General features: G+C 45.0%; 1 long non-coding RNA gene across 2 annotated transcripts; it reads left to right on the forward strand.

Moving 5' to 3' along the window:
• The first annotated feature begins 3,486 nt into the window (after positions 1–3,486).
• On the forward strand, positions 3,487–9,597 carry LOC131092602 (uncharacterized). 2 transcript variants are annotated; one of them, XR_009115508.1, is made up of 4 exons: positions 3,487–3,557; positions 7,509–7,584; positions 8,354–8,471; positions 9,244–9,597. It is a non-coding gene; the product is annotated as an uncharacterized LOC131092602 (long non-coding RNA). The 2 variants fall into 2 exon arrangements; XR_009115507.1 differs by lacking the exon at positions 3,487–3,557 and adding an exon at positions 6,440–6,818.
• Positions 9,598–16,741: the final 7,144 nt, after the last annotated feature.

Consider the following 16,741-nt stretch of genomic DNA (forward strand, 5'->3'; position numbering starts at 1 on the left):
GACGTCGTAAAGCACGACTGTCGTAAAAGACGTCGTAAAGCACGACTGTCGTAAAAGGTGCCGTAAAGCGCGACTGTCGTAAATACGGCCGTAAAGCGCGACTGTCGTAAAAGGTGCCGTAAAGCACGACTGTCGTAAAGACGTCGTAAAGCACGACTGTCGTAAAAGGTGCCGTAAAGCGCGACTGTCGTAAATACGGCCGTAAAGCGCGACTGTCGTAAATACGGCCGTAAAGCGCGACTGTCGTAAAAGGTGCCGTAAAGCGCGACTGTCGTAAAAGGTGTCGTAAAGCGCGACTGTCGTAAAAGGTGCCGTAAAGCGCGACTGTCGTAAATACTGCCGTAAAGCGCGACTGTCGTAAAAACGGCCGTAAAGCGCGACTGTCGTAAAAGGTGCCGTAAAGCGCGACTGTCGTAAATACGGCCGTAAAGCGCGACTGCCGTAAATACGGTCGTAAAGCGCGACTGTCGTAAAAGGTGCCGTAAAGCGCGACTGTCGTAAAAGATGTCGTAAAGCGCGACTGTCGTAAAAGGTATCGTAAAGCGCGACTGTCGTAAATACGGCCGTAAAGCGCGACTGTCGTAAAGACGGCCGTAAAGAAAAAAACAGGAGGGCAAGGAGTAACCTAGGGGGTAAAAAAAGAAAAAGAAAAGAAAGAAAATGCAACAAAAAACAAACCCAGAGAAAAAAACCTCGAGATGGCCGAGAAAACCGCCCCCTCCCCGAAAAAGACCCCAAGATGGGTAAGAAAAATCCCAGAAATACCTCAGGAAAAAAAAAAAACAGGAAAAACAACCCCAAAACCAAACAAACAAAAAAACCCAAACAACAACAACAAAATGGGTAAGAAAACAGCGCAGAAGAAAACCCCAAGATGGGCAAGAAAAAGCCCACAATAGAACCCCGAGATGGGCGAGAAAAATCCCAGAAAAAACCCCGAGATGGGCGAGAAAAATCCCAGAAAAAAAAAAATACGGAAAAAAACCCTAAGAAAAACCCAGAAAAAAAAAAACAGAAAAGAACCCAAGATGGGCAAGAAAAATCCCCTGAAACTGACCAGGGAAAAACCCCAAGATGGGCAAGAAATAAAATCAGAACAAAATACTAAGATGGGGAAGAAAAATCCAGGAAAAAAAAAAAAACAAAATGGCAAAGAAAAACACAGAAAAAAAAAATAAACAGAAAAAAAAAATCCCAAGGGGCAAGGAAAAACCAGAAAAAACACCAAAATGGGCAAGAAGAAACGAAGAAAAAACCCCAAGAAATGCCAGAAAAAAATCAAGGAAAAAGGGAGTAAAAGCCCCAAGAAACAAGGCAAGAAAGAGAGGCAATAAAGGCCACAAAAACTCAAGACAAAAAAAACAAAAACAAGACATGCCAGAAAAAGGTATGAAAATGGTTCTGCCAGGCGCGATCAAGGTGAGTGGGTTCAGATTCAGGTCCAGCAGATGAACAAGTGTCAGATTAGCTTGGGGCACTGCTGTGCAATGCAGCTGCGACAGGATTTATGTTTAAATATAGTTTAAATAAATTGGGGATTGTTTGGCTTTTATAGGGGGATAGGCTGGAGATTTCATAAAAAATATAAAACTAGAAATCCAAATATATCATATATATGTCAATATCAATAAATATTTAATATATATAGATATAAGTAAAAGAAATATATTGTGTCAAAAGAATATATCTATTATTATATAAAAAGGTATTCTCTCCAATATATATAATATCTATAAATATAACAAATGGAAATTACAAATATAGATGTGAATAGAATTATGACAAACAAAATTATTTTTAAAATTTTAAATGTGTTTTAAAGAAAGGGGTGTCTTTGCTTTTTATTTCATTAGAGGCAGAGGTTTTATTTTAAATAATGTAAGTACTATAGAAATGTAAATCGACATACAGAAATATATAATAAATATATAGAGATATAAAGATATAATACCAAACTATGAATAGAAATAGAAATAGAAATCTATGTAAGTAACATAAAGAGATGCAATATATAATATAATTTTTATTCTACAGTAATATAAATTCTAAATATACATGCGAATATAAATATGAAAAATATATGATGGGGGGCTTGGAGCAGCCCAGGTGTGAGTGTGAGGATGATGAGGGGCCGGCTCCTGCCGGGACGAGGCTTTGCCTCAGCTCCCTTTTGCATGGAGCTGCTGAGTGGAGGGGTTTATGGGGCGCTCCCGGCGCTGTCTCATGGAAGGACTGCGGGAGCTTCCCACAGGGTCGGGGGAACGCCTGGATCCGCGCTTGGGTACGTGGAGCATCGCTTAAAGGAGGTGCCGAGGGATGAATCTTTGTGCCGGGGAGCAGCAGCCGAACAGGTGAGCCCGTGTGGGTTTGGAGCGGGGACTTTTCTCCTTCCCCTTTGCAATTTCATCTTGCCAGTCCCTCCCCGGTTCCCCAGGAACAAAAGTGGAGCTTATGAGGACAAAAGGAATTACGGAGAAGGAAGCAGCTCCTCTTCTCTTATTGTCTGTGTTTGAACTGAGGGGATCCCTCTTCACTTGTGGTTTTAAGGGTGTTGATTGCAGGAAAAGCTGCCTTTTCCAGGCTGTTAGGGGTATCCCGGGGGTGACAGGGAATCCCTGCGTTCTATTCTAAGGGGAATGGGGAAAGTATTCTTGTGGTATTATGGGTTTGATTTGAAGGCAGCCCACCCCATTTTCATCACCCTAGGGTTTAAATGGAGGGGGCAGCCCTAGTGTCCCTCCTTTTCAAGGGTTTGAAATCGCCCTTTCCCATCAGTCGAAGGCTTTCATTTGAGGAGCACCCCTTCTTTTCTGCTCTCCTAGGGGGTGAAATTGGAGGGGAGAACACATTTCTTTGCCCTTGTTGAAGTGAGGTGAGCCCCACCTGCGGCGTAGGTTTCGGGGTTGGCTTGCGGGAAGCCGCAGCTCCGGCAGCGTTTGCAGGGCTGCAATGGGGCTGTGCCGCTGCATTGGAGGGCGCTCCTCGTGCCCGCGGTCCGGCCTGGAACGTTCCCGGCCCGGAATGTTCCCGCTCGGGAGCGCTGCTGGCACGGCCCGAGCAGCTGCCGGGGCGCACGGGGTTTTGGCGCGGCCAGGGCGGCAGTGGCGGAGCCGCGCCGGTGCGAGCCGTGCGGAGCCGAGCGGAGCTGGGCCGGGCCGGCCAAGGGCGGCAGAGGCGGCGCGGGCGCTGCTGCGCCGGCCCGGGCGGTGCCGGCCGCTCCGTCCGCTCCGGGCGCGGGGCTCGGGCGCCGCCGGTAGCCCCGGGCCCGGTGCCGGCCCCGCCGGGCAGGGGCAGCGGGCGGGGCTCCCCGGGACGGCGCCGGCCCCGCGTGCCGGAGCAGCCGCCGCAGGAGCCGCTTTCCTGCCGGGAGCCGCGCTCTGTCCGGGGCCGGCAGCAAGCGCGGGGTTCGGCCGCTCCAAGTTCGGCGGTGCCGTGGCTCGGAGGCGCTTTGGAGGCGTTGATTGCATTGCTGTGTTCGGTTTGCAGCGGGTGTACGCTAAGGGATACGGTGTTCTTCCTGAGTGGTACGGTTCTCGGTGCCGGTAGGGATGATAAAGGTTTGTTTTGGATTGAGTTTTGTAGTCGGAGTTTTTTTTTTTTTCCCGGGGTATTATGTTTAGAAGGGCGTGCAATGTTTTTTACGGGTCATAGCGTGAAGCAGCGGTTCGGATTTTAATTCTGTTGCGGTGGCTTTTATTAGCGTGAGTGTGTAGTGTTTGTTTTGGAGGGCTTGAGGTAGCGTCGTGTCGTTCATAGCAGCGGGTTTTTAATCTTTATAATTGCATGTGTGTTTATCGTCTTCCAGGGCTTTTATTTGGTTGGTTTATTTGATTGTAGTGTATGTTTTATGGTTACGGGTAATTTGGTTATGGGTAATTTTATGGTTACGTTTGTCTTTAGTCTTTGTGTTTGTTTCTAGGTGGTATTTTTATTTTGATAGCTTGAGGCACTATGGGTTTATTCAGTTGGGAATAATTTTTTTGTTGCAGTTTTAAGTTTATCTCGTTTTTGGTATTATTCTTGTTGGTTTCTTTATTTTCTTTTTTTTGTTGTTGTTGTTGTTGTCTTTTAATTTTTTTGAGTATTGTTTATCAGGGTTTATTTTGGGAACATGGGTATTTATATGGTGGTTTTTTAAACTATTTATTGATTTGGGTAGTTAATTTCTTAGTTTTTAGTGGTTGAGATGTTTTTCCATTTTGTTAATTAGTTCAGGTTTTAAAGTTGCTTTTACAGAGGATTGTTTATTCGTTAAGTTAGTGTAGAGGTAGAATTTTGTTGGTTTTTTCTTTTTTAGTAACGTCGTTCAGGGTGAGTGGCACTGGCTTGAGTTTAGTAGATTGGTTTGACTTTTTTTTAGTACTTTTTGTAATTTGCTGTGTGTGTTTCTATAGGATTTTCTTTTATTTTGGTTCCATTTTTCTGTCGTGATGACAATTGTTATTGAAAAGAGTGTTCTTGGTTTTTTCACTGACACTTGTTTGGCTGTTGGAGGTATCTTGATGTTTTTGGAAGATATTGGTGGGAATTTGATGCTGTTTGTTTTGTCATTTCATTTAGGAATTGGATTTTAAATATGCAATTATGACTCTAACTATATTGAAACAAAAGAAATAGATGTGTAGCAATGGGAATGAGCCAATTTTATTTTTATATATTCGGTCAATTTTTAAAATTTAACATGTAACATAAGTCATTATATGTTACAATAAGTTACTCTAATTTTAATAGAGTATTGTGTATGTTTATAGATATATGAATAGAGAATATAAATGTAAATACAAGCCAAGCAAAAATACAAATATATAAATGTATTGCAACTATATGCAGATCTATAAAAAATTAATAATAAATGGTAAATGTAAAATAACATAAATTGATACAATATATAATACACGTAATACTGCATATATTTTATGAAAAATATTATAGGAAATGGATATAAAATAGATATAAATGCGGGTGTGATATATCTATCTACTTATATCTATCATTTGTTGTATATTATGATAAATATAAATATAAAAAAAATTTAGGTAGTTTAAAATAATGGATGGTTTTGTTTTTTCTTTGCCAAAGCAGGGGTTTTAGTGTAAAAATTACAAATACAAATAATATAAAGGTAGAAATATAAGTATAGAAATATATCATAAACACATTAAAGATTTATATAAAAATTAGAAATATAAGGAAAAATAAGTTGTAGCAGTAGATATGGTAAATAATTTAAAAAATAATTCCCGTATATTTTTTGAATAAGGTGCATATTATATGTAGTTATTAATATAATGCATCAACATAAATTATAAATATATATAAAATATCAACTATCTATAAGAAGGAATAAAAGCTCTGTGTCACATGCAGCAGTAGAAAATTTCAGGCTCCCAGGGAATAAATCGTTTTCTTTAAAGCATTTTCGTTTTGGAGTTTTTTTTTTACTCCCGGGTAGCCTGAAAGTTTCTACTGCTGCTTTTTTATTCTAAAGGTGGAAAGGTAAACCAAGATCAGAAATAGAAGAAAGGCAAAGGGAAGGGAAGGAAAGGAAAGGAAATGAAAGGAAGCAGGAGAGCAAGGGGGAAGGGAAGTGGTGAAAAAAAAAACAGAGTGAAAAAAGTAAAAAGAGTTGGAGGAAAAAAGAGAGGGCATCCGGGAGGAGCGGTGCTGCCTCAGGTCCTTCCCTGCCCTGGGGCGAAGGACCCATTTGATGCCCAGGAGGGACTGCAGCTCCCGGTGGCGGGGGACGGAGCCGTGGCTGTCAGCCCGAGACTACAACTCCCGGCAGGCCGTGCTGCCGGCGCGGCGTGTGACGCAACGGCTGATGCGGCACGTGAGTGGCTGCCAGCCCGAGACTCCAACTCCCGGCAGGCCCTGCTGCCGGCGCGGCGTGTGACGCAACGGCCAACGCGGCCCGGCATTTTTCTCTAAATCGGCAGTAAATACAGCTGAGTAAAATTAGCTTGGTTTTCTTCCTTCTTTTGTAACTGAACTGTTTTTATTAAAAATTCTATTTGAATATGTAGAAAAAGTGGGGATGTCCTGTAATATATCGTAGCTTTTCTTGTTTACAGGGTGCTCAGAAAGCATGCGTCCCTTAGAGTCCCACAGAAAGGTTCTCAGTGCGCTCTCTATCAAGGTATGTATTTACAAATAAGTGATCCCTTTAGATATTTGCCTGTGTACCTTTTCCTGTAATTCAGAGCTTGCGTTCTGTGGGTTGTATGATAAAGCTGTAAAACATGTAAGAATGGTTTTGCAAGTCTGAATCGTTGAAGGCAGCAATAAGTGGATTTAGAGCCTGTTCTTGAGCAGACAAAGGGAAAAAGTGTGACTCTGATGCTGAACTTGTCATTTTTCATTTGACTTGTCTTGAATGATTTAGGAATAGAGAGAACTAGAAAAAGAGAGAAATAGAATTGATTATTGAGCAGTCCTCAAATGCTCACCATAATTCAGTGTAGAGCCAAAGGGAAGGGTGATGGAACAGAGCTCTGTGCTTTGGAAGGAAATAAATTTAAACCTGATCTCCGCACAGAGTCTCACTAACTTCTGTGGTTTTAAAATACAAAATACGTTTAGGAAGTGTTGGAAGTTAGTATTTTGGGAAAGAAACGGCAGTTCCACAGAACATTCCATTTCACAGAGGCTCTAGGAAGGATTCATGTTGTAACTGCTGTCACTGCAATCAGTTGGTGGTTCAGCCTTGAAACGTGCACTTGGCCTTCTATAAAGCGCTGTTTTGTTTGCCTTTCATTGCTATGAGTCTTGATAAATTGGAGAAGAGCCCAAGAGAAATTTTTCATCCCTTGATATAAAAGGTAGGAAGTGACTTTTTTTGGTTTGGTTCTTTTTCTTTATTATTTCCTGGAAATAAAAGTAATTAAGTATAGGTACTACTGGTTTGTTTCTTCCAGTAGCAGATGATAACAATAGCAGTAGTAATAGTAAAAATAATAATAGAAATAATAATAATAGCAATGTAATACTACCTAAACTGTCTTTATCCATTGGACTGGCCATTTCAAATCAAAACTTCTAAACACAAATCAAACCATCATCCTTGTAGAATCTTTCACAGCAGCGGGCTAAAGATCCTGGTTTTGTTGACAGGATTTATTGGTTCTGGAAGAGCAAGAGGGAAGTACAAGCCTAACTACTTCTAGCTCACAGACCCGTCCAGTGAACCCAGCTTTGTGTTTTGGTGGGCTTTTGATGACTTTGAAATCAATTGCTCATTCCAGTAAAAAAAATTCATGTTTTTTTGAACGTGACAGCAGAAATAACTTTAAGCACCAACTTAATAATAATAGATCACCAGTTTAAGTTAAAAATTCATGCTATACTAACAAAGTTCAAAGGTAAATTATTACCTATTAGGAGATGGTATAAAGTGTATGTTCTAATGTGTAATGCAAAGATACATACATACCAGATAGTCCTTAGAGGAAACAAATTTTTATGACTGCTGTTTGATTGTTTACCATACGATATTTGGTTTTATTTCCCAGGGATCGGTGAATTTTAACTTTGGAGTCCTCTATGCTAAGGATGCTCAGCTTACAGATGATGAAATGTTCAGTAATGGTGAGTTTTTCACGTTCTCTTTAATTGCTGTGCTGATCTGAATAAGAAAAAAACAAAAGCAAGAGGGGAAAAAAAAGGATGGTTTATTATTTTTTACGCTGTTATGTTTGTTTCCTCAGTATTTGCTGCAGCTCTGCTTACCCAAGCTTTGTGTTCCTTCTGTCCCACTGGGAGTTGCCCAGTTTGGTTGCATCTGGTGAAATTCACCCTGAGACCTTACACAACTAGCTCAAACTACGTGAGAGCCATTTGCAGTTCTCTCCAGACACCTGGAGAATGGGTGACGTTTCTGAGGGTCTGGCAAGTGTACTTCTATCAAAACTCAGTCTGTGAAGTTTCTGGGGAAAACCCTTCTGTGTCCTGAAAGGTTCAAACTCCTGTGAGGATCCATTTATCAGGTGCTCACCTGGATGGTTCCAGCTCTTAAAGTGAACACTTGTACTCTTACCCTGTAGTTTACATCTATTGTATTTTTGTTATTTTGCAAGATTTTTTGTCTTTGCAAAATATTGTGCATTTCACTCTTTGGAACCTCTCAGATGGTTCTTTGGTGCAGCACCACCCCATGGGACACTTGGCTGCTGTCCTGAAGGGGATGGTCGCTAGAATTGTAAATTCTGGAGAGTTTATAAGTCTTCTGTCCCCAGGGAGGTACCATGCTTTGTTTACTTTTGTTCTGTTTGTTAGGCGCTGCTTCTCGTTGCAAGTATGAATTTCAAACTGCCCTGTTCTTATTTTAACTGTTTTCCTGGTTCTCTCCGTCCGACAGGGAAAGACTCTCATATCCTCGTCGTCGGGCTCGGTGCTGTCCAAGAAGATACAGAGACTAAAAAAATCATAAGAAGCAAAATATGACTGCAGGGAAAAGAAGCTGGAGAGAACAGAAGGTGATATTGTTATCCTTACCCTGTATTAGAAACATCCGCTGTGCTTTGATGCTGGCAGCTGCCAGGGGCTTGTTAGCTCTTTGTAGGCAGGTGTAGGTGTTCACTTGTAGGTTTTTTCTCTGGACAAGTCAATTCAAACTTTGCTAAGCTTATATTTGCAAATTACTCTCTAGCACAGTCCAGCATGACATTTTTGAATGTTGTAAAAATACCATGTTACTTGGAAATTGCTAATGATGAGAAGCTTTAGGGGAAAATAAGATGTCAGTGTTGGGAGATGTGAGAAGAATTTTGAGGGGATGTTAGACTGAAATAAAGCACACTTGAAGCTGGACTGGCATGCTGGCAGATCCCCTATTAAACAGTAGTGCTGAGATTAGCCTGGGGGTTGCCCATTGTTTCTGTAGAAATAAATGTTTTCTGGTCTTCAGAAGTAAGCTGCTTTGAAAAGCTGGAAGGCGCAGCATAGTGACAATCCGTATACTTCGCATTAAAAATAGATTTCAGAAGGGTCCTAGGCTTTTGTCTTTTCCTAGAAGTCGATGTAATCCTGTCGAGGAGTTTTTAATTCTGTGCTGCCATGTCATCAATCAGGGCCCTGTCGTACTAATCATCATCCAGATGCAAAACAAAAAATCAGACCCCGTCCCAAGCACTTAGAGCCCACAATACGATTTCCTCAGGCTGCCATTTGTGTGCCATCGGTACTCAACATGGAAGCGAGCTGGGGATTGTTGCACCCGTTGGGAACAAACCGCTTCTTGTCACACAGAAATGGAATTGGGACGACGCCTCGGCCAGCCCCTCTCTGCCATCGTCTCCTGAATCTGCAGCAGAGCAGTTCCAGTCCATCCGGGCACGTGCAATCCAGTTCCTGATGATCTGAGCACACGGAGCAGCACTCAGCTGCTGTGGGGGCTCAGGGAAGGCAGAGTGTGCATTGTCATCTTCCTGAACCTACAGACGAATCAAAGTGAGAAGCCACAGGGTGGAAATCAGTTGCATATATGCTAAACAAAACTTGCAGGTTGTTTTTAAGAATTGTTTTTGCTTGTTCTTTGTTGTGCTTCTGTGCTTAGAAAACCTCCCTTTAAAATCAGTTCAGTTCATCAGTTGAACCTTTGTTTGCAGACCCTCAGTGAGCAAAATTTGTTTCAGACTCAGTGCACGCTGTGCCGGCCTCCCGGGAGTGTGAGGAGCTCATGTGTGCTACTTTTTGCTTTAGGACGCTCTGAGGTATTTATTCCTTTTGGGATACGTGATGAGAATTCCCAAGAGAGGTAGTTATAAGGTATGACATTGGGAAAAAGCCTGTGTGGTTGGAATGTTGTTGCTGTCAAAAGTTAATTTTTCCTTCATTCTTAGCCAGTAGTTAGCTTTTTGCTTTATTTTTGTGGTATCAGTATTTTATTGTTTAAAAAATTCCTTCAAAATAACTTCAGTGGTTGCCCACCAGTATCTTGTTCAGATTTGCCTATTTGCTTGTAGCTGAAATGTTCACATCTTGTTTATCATTCTGTTTAAGAAACTGCTGCCCAGCCAACTAATAACTGAATATCCATCTGTCTGGGACACGGGGAGAGGATTTAGGTAATGTCTTTGTTTCCAGAAAAAAGTTCCAGTGAAGTTTCTAAATAGAGGAGAAGGGGGTGAAGACTCAGGGCTCTGATGCCGTTGGGGCACCCCAAGGTCCCCAGGAGAGGGAGCGGTGCAGGAGCAGGTGTGTTCTCATCTAATATTGAACAAATTATAAATATAAATATGAAAATTATAAACATGAAAATATTTTTAAAATACTTAAATAAAGCGGGTTTTCTTTATTGGTCAATAGGCAGGGTTTTGATTGTAAAATGTATAAATACAAATAATATAAAAGTAGAAATCTAGGTTTAGAAATATATAATAAATACATACAGATAAATATAAAAATTAAAAATATAAGAAAAAATTAGTTGTAGCAGTAGATATTATACATAATTTAAATAATAATTTAAATCTATTTAAAAATTTTATATATATAATATGTCATTATTAATGTAATACATCCAAAGAAACGATAAATTAAAATATGAATGTATAATTATACAAAGTATAAATAAAAAATATTTCAATATCCTTTAAAAGAATGGGGTTTTTTTTATTTATTTGGTTAGAGATGGGGTTTTTATTTGGAATAATGGAAGTATTATAGAAGTATAAAACTAAATATAGAAATATACAGTCAATATAGAAAGATATTTGTAAAAAACACGAGCGAACGACGCCTCCTTCGGCCGAATGGAACGACCTCAGCCGAACCAAGGCGAGACCGGCGGAACCTGACGGCCTCGAGCGAACCGAGGCCAGGCTTGCGAGGCTGCCCGAACCGAGCCGAGCTCAGCCGAACCGAGCCCGCTGCTCTCGTGCGCGCTAATTAGCGCGAGTGCGGTCACAGCCCAATGAGCTCCTGTGCCACGCCGCGCTCCCGATCGTGTCCGTGCGATGGCCGGGCCGCCCGCGGGACGCGGCAGCAGGAGAGCCCCGAGCCGGGCGAGTTTAACGTGAGGCGGCGACGGGAGCCGAGCGGAGCCGAGCTCAGCCGAACGCGCAGAGAGCGGCTCCGAGTTGGGCCGAAGCGAGCCGAGCCTCGCCGAGCGCAGAGAGCGGCTCCGAGTTGGGCCGAAGCGAGCCGAGCCTCGCCGAGCGCAGAGAGCGGCTCCGAGTTCGGCCGAAGAGAGCCGAGGCGCGCCGAGCGCACAGAGCGGCTCCGAGTTTGGCCGAAGCGAGCCGAGCCCCGCCGAGCGCACGGAGAGGCTCCGAGTTCGGCCGAATGAAGCCGAGCCGCGCCGAGCGCACTGAGCAGCTCCGAGTTCGGCCGAAGCGAGCCGAGCCGTGCCGAGCGCACTGAGCGGCTCCGAGTTCGGCCGTAGCGAGCCGAGCCTCGCCGAGCGCACTAAGCGGCTCCGAGTTCGGCCGAATGAAGCCGAGCCGCGCCGAGCGCACAGAACGGCTCCGAGTTCGGCCGAAGCGAGCCGAGCCTCGCCGAGCGCACTGAGCGGCTCCGAGTTCGGACGAAGCGAGCCGAGCCGAGCGCACTGAGCGGCTCCGAGTTCGGCCGAAGCGAGCCGAGCCCCGCCGAGCGCACGGAGAGGCTCCGAGTTCGGCCGAAGCGAGCCGAGCCCCGCCGAGCGCACTGAGCGGCTCCGAGTTGGGCCGAATGAAGCCGAGCCGCGCCGAGCGCACTGAGCGGCTCCGAGTTCGGACGAAGCGAGCCGAGCCGCGCCGAGCGCAGAGAGCGGCTCCGAGTTCGGCCGAAGCGAGCCGAGCCGTGCCGAAGGGTAGAGTCCAGCCGAATGCAGATGACAATGCCCGAGTTTAGCTGATTACAGCCGAATTTAGCCGAGCAGCTGTGAGACTTGCGCGCTTGAGGTGAGCGTGCATCGTTGCCGGCCTGGGATTGAGTGAAATGCACTAAGGAAACCAGCTCTGGGGAGGGAGGCAGGGAAATCCTCTCTTAACGTTTACCAATTCTTCCGTCAAACTCATCACGGCAGGACAGCCTGAAGACTGAAAGTGTAAGAAGATGTGAAGAGAAACAGAGAATCTGACAGGAGCATCGAACGCACAAGTGCACGAATTTTGCTTTTTGCTTGGATGTGAACTCAGAAGTTGTAAGGAATTTGGGAAGGAGAAGGGACATTTCAGAAGGAGAAGAAGGAAAAGAAGTTGTTGTTGCAGTCCTGGCAAAAGCTTTTGTTCTAGCTAATAAAAGAAGTTAGTTTAAATTAGGAAAAAAAAAAAGTGGTTTCTTTTTTCTTCACTATTATATTCTTTGGTGGTATATGGTGTGTTGTTTTATTTCTTGGTGTTATTAGCTCTGTGTAAATTGTTTTTTGAGTCAAGCTAACTTTGCATGGGATGTTTTGTATTTGAGGTAGGATCAATTTCAAGAGGTTTCTTTCACAGATAGGTATTACTGGGATTTTGGTTTTGTTTACTGTATGCATAAACATAGAGATTTGGTAGGGCCAGCTGGGCTGCTGGAGCTTTGGGTGTGAATTTATTAGATGGCTTTTGTTAAACACAGAATAATTATGTAAAGTAACAGGAAATTACCCAATTACCCAATTGATCTAGCTATGTAACCTTACCACAAAGTTTTATATCTTGCCAGTTTTCTGTTCTTCTGCTCCAAGTAGTTGTTGTAAAAAAGAAAGCACTGCTATTTTTCTGAAGAGTTTTCTTCTATAACAAGCCCTTTACTGCCCTTGAATGTGAGTCAGAGGAGCCAAACAGCTGCAGCTGCTCTGAGGGCTTGGTGGGATTAGCCCCCTCCCTTTTCCTGGATGCCATGGGAACGAGAGGCGGGCACCATCAGGGGTATATTAACCCCAGCCGTGGCTGAGGGGCTTCATTCCCTCTCTGGGATGTGCTGGGTTAAGAGCTCTCCTCATTTCAGTGAAGAGGCTTTTTCAGCCCATCTCAGCTTCTTTCCAGCAGGTGTTTCTGGGCATCTAAAGCACAGAGGCTTGGAAGATTCTGTGAAGAAAACAGCATGGAATACAGGGAGTATTTAGGTTAGTGATTTTGGGTTTTGTGTTTAGGAGTGGTAAGGTGCTTTTGTAATGTTTAGTTTTGCTCTGGTTTTTTTTGGTTGGATTTGTTTTTTTGGAATTTATAGGTTTTTGGGGTTTTTTGGGGGTTTTTGGTTGGTTTTCGTGAGTTTTTTGGATTTTTTTATGTTTTCTGTGTTTTTTTTTGTTTCTGTGGGGAGTTAGGTGTTTTGGGTTTTATGGTTTTTGTGGGTTTTTGATTGTTTCTTTTTTGTTCTTTGTTTGCTTTTGGGATTGTTGTTGTTGTTTTTTTTTTTTATTTAAGGAGTGCAACTCCCTGAAATTCCAAGCTGTGTCAAGCACAACATTTTTTTCAGCAGATTGATCATGTCACAAGAGGGATCTGCCCAGTGTCCAAGAAGATGTTTGAGATTGAGGCTTCAGGTGAGTTGAGGATTGTAATTGGGAGAGGGAGGGTGAGCAGGTGTCCAGTTAGGAGTTCTTGAGAGGGGGTTTGAAGGCAGCAGGGTGAGAAAGGGTGTTTATTTGAGGGCCCCCCACACAAGGCTGTTCACAAGCCTATCAGAGGCATTCCCATGTCTTAGAGCACACAAGGTCATCCAGTGCACTCACAGGAATGCCACTTAACTTTGCCTTTCTCTAACCCAGGTGGCACTCCTAATGAAGGCCACAGCCTTGGAATCAGGATGAAGCTGGAGCCTGAAGGAGCCAGGCACACTCAGGCAAGGGCAAGTAGCTGACTTGCAGGGATTTGGCCCACATAACTCTGGACTCACACTTTGGTTTTGGTTTTCTTCATTGCAGCTGACCGAGAGGCTCACAGGCAAACACAGAGCCCTCCGAGGCAGACTCATTTCAGGTGCAACGTGGATTCCCCTCACCGATCATCCAAAAGATAAGTCGGGGGCCACGGCCTGGAGATGGCGGAGTAGCAGGTTGGGAGTTCTTGGGACAGATTCAAAAATGAGCAGCGGGGAGAGCAATCTTGTCCAAGGGCCTCTTAGGACAGCTAAAGGGAGAGGCTCTGCTTTTGATGGCAGCTTTCAGGCGGGCAGTGCAGAACAGCTCTGGTCTGTGTCGTGTTGTCCGGTGTGCCGTGTTCCCTAGTGTGTCTTTGGGGTCCCTTTTGCCTTTTCCCCTCGAGGCCCTCACCACAAGCATGATGTGTCGTGTTTAATGTCCCCCTGTTTGTCACGTTCTGTGTCACGGGTGTGTGCACACGTTTGTGCCGGAGCTGTTCTGCCCTGCTGCAATAGGACAAACCGTGGGGAGTTGGAATTTGTAATGTGGGCTGTACTTGGGCTCTAGATGCTGTTCCTAGATTGACATAAGGTGTTTGCAGCTTGTGAGTTACCCTGGTGGTGTTTGACATATGTTGTAACTTTCTTTCAGGTGCAGATGCATTCCATGTGTGGCAGAGGGTCAGGGTTAGGAGGTGCCGGGCCTTTTTAGGAGCGCGGTGAGTAACAGAGTGGTGGGGTTATGGCCGATGCAGTGCCAAGATCAGACACTGATGTTTGGTTCTCTTTAATCTAGCTGTCTGAGAGACCCCAGCCCGGTGCCAGCAGGACCTTCCCAGGTGACGAGGTGGCCTTTCTTTGCACCAGAGACCAGCATCCCCAGATGTCTGAGAGATAAGTAGAGGGCTGGGACCCACAGAGGGGATGAAGGCATGGTGCTTGTTTGGGAATTACTGGGAGGGGTTTTTGAGTCCAATTTTGGGCGGGGGTGGTGGTGTGTCCATGAAGTGGCACCTTCGGCCCCATGAAAGCCAAGTCTCACTTTTGATCACAGTGCTGAGGTGTGTAGCAGGGCAGAGCAGTCCCGGTGTGTCTCGTGTCACTTGTCTATTGTGCATTGTGTGTTGTTTGTGTATCCCATGTCTTTATATTAGGGGGCCCTCTCAGAAACCCTGGCATCCTTGTTAGCATCTGTGATCTCTGCATTCCCTGGCCTGGCACCCAGGCCACAGAACTTTTGACTGGGGAGCTCAGGCAGGCATCAGACTCTCTTCTCTCTTTGGAAGCATCCAGGTGTCTTGTCAGGTCTTCTTCGGAGCTGTACAGACAGCTGTGCCCCACCTGGATCCATTATGGTGGATTAGGACTTGCAATAATATGAGGTTAGGTGCAGCATTCTGACAGTAGGATTCCTGGGCATCCATCATTGCTGTCCTTGGAATAAATCATTCAGTTATCATCTTCTTCCTTCATAGTTCTCTGAGCCTCATCAGCTCACCATTGGTCTCAGCTCGTTCATCTCCTTTTGCCTTCTCTCAGTCCTTGCAGCCATTTTCCTTGCCTAGAGATTTCTGTCTGTGTCTTGTGCCCATTGTTTGTCACGTCCTGTCCTGTGTCACGGGTGTCTGCACACATTTGGGACGGGGCTGCTCTGCACTGCCGCATAGCCTGGTGCGACAGGAGAAGTCCCAGGGACTTGGAATTTGTAATGTGGGGTGTAGTTGGACTCTAGATGGGATTTGTAGATGGACACAGGATATCTGGAGCTGTTCAGTTATCCTGCAAGAGTTTGACTCTTGTCCTAACCTTTTGTTCAGATTCAGATGGATTAAATCTGTGCCAGAGGGCCCCATCCCGGGTTAGGGGATTGCCCCGAGCAGGTGAGGCCCCATTTGTCTCTGCAGCAGAAGTGTATGTGGTGACTGTGTTACAGCTCTGTTCTTTGTCTTTCTTTTTAGGAAGTCAATCTGGATACCAGCAGCCAAGGTGAGCAGCGGAGAGAAGTGGTTGTTATTGCTCAGCTCTCAAGAACAACAATTTCTCAGCAGATTCATCATGACACAAGAGGGATCTGCCCAGTGTCAAGGATGATGTTTGAGATTGAGGCTTCAGGTGAGTTGGGGATTGTGACTGGGAGAGGGAGGGTGAGCAGGTATCCAGTTAGGAGTTCTTGGGAGGGGTTTTGAAGGCAGCAGGGTGAGAAAGGGTGTTTATTTGAGGACCCCCCCTACAAGGCTGTTCAGAAGCCTGGCAGAGGCATTCCCGTGCCTTACGGCACACAAGGTCATCCAGTGCACTCACAGGAATGCCATTTAACTTTGCCTTTCTCTTACCCAGGTGCCACTCCTAAGGAAGGCCACAGCCTTGGAATCAGGATGAAGCTGGAGCCTGAAGGAGCCAGGCACACTCAGGAAAGGGCAAGTAGCTGACTTGCAGGGATTTGGCCCACATAACTCTGGACTCACACTTTGGTTTTGGTTTTCTTCATTGCAGCTGACCGAGAGGCTCACAGGCAAACACAGAGCCCTCCGAGGCAGACTCATTTCAGGTGCAACGTGGATTCCCCTCACCGATCATCCAAAAGATAAGTCGGGGGCCACGGCCTGGAGATGAGAGAATAGTGGGTTTGAAGTTCTTGGGGCAGATGTAAAAATTGGCAGCAGAAAAAGCAATCTTCTGCAAGGGCCTCTTAGGACAGCTAAAGGGAGAGGCTCTACTTTTGATGGCAGCTTTCAGGCGGGCAGTGCAGAACAGCTCCGGTCTGTGTCGTGTTGTCCGGTGTGCCGTGTTCCCTAGTGTGTCTTTGGGGTCCCTTTTGCCTTCTCCCCTCGAGGTCCTCACCACAAGCATGATGTGCCGTGTTTCACGTCCCCCTCTTTGTCACGTTCTGTGTCACGGGTGTGTGCACACATTTGGGACGGGGCTGCTCTGCACTGCCGCATAGCCTGGTGCGGCAGGAGAAGTCCCAGGGACTTGG

The sequence above is a fragment of the Melospiza georgiana genome, chromosome 22 (assembly GCF_028018845.1).
Source record: "Melospiza georgiana isolate bMelGeo1 chromosome 22, bMelGeo1.pri, whole genome shotgun sequence".
In the NCBI taxonomy this organism is placed as follows: domain Eukaryota; kingdom Metazoa; phylum Chordata; class Aves; order Passeriformes; family Passerellidae; genus Melospiza; species Melospiza georgiana.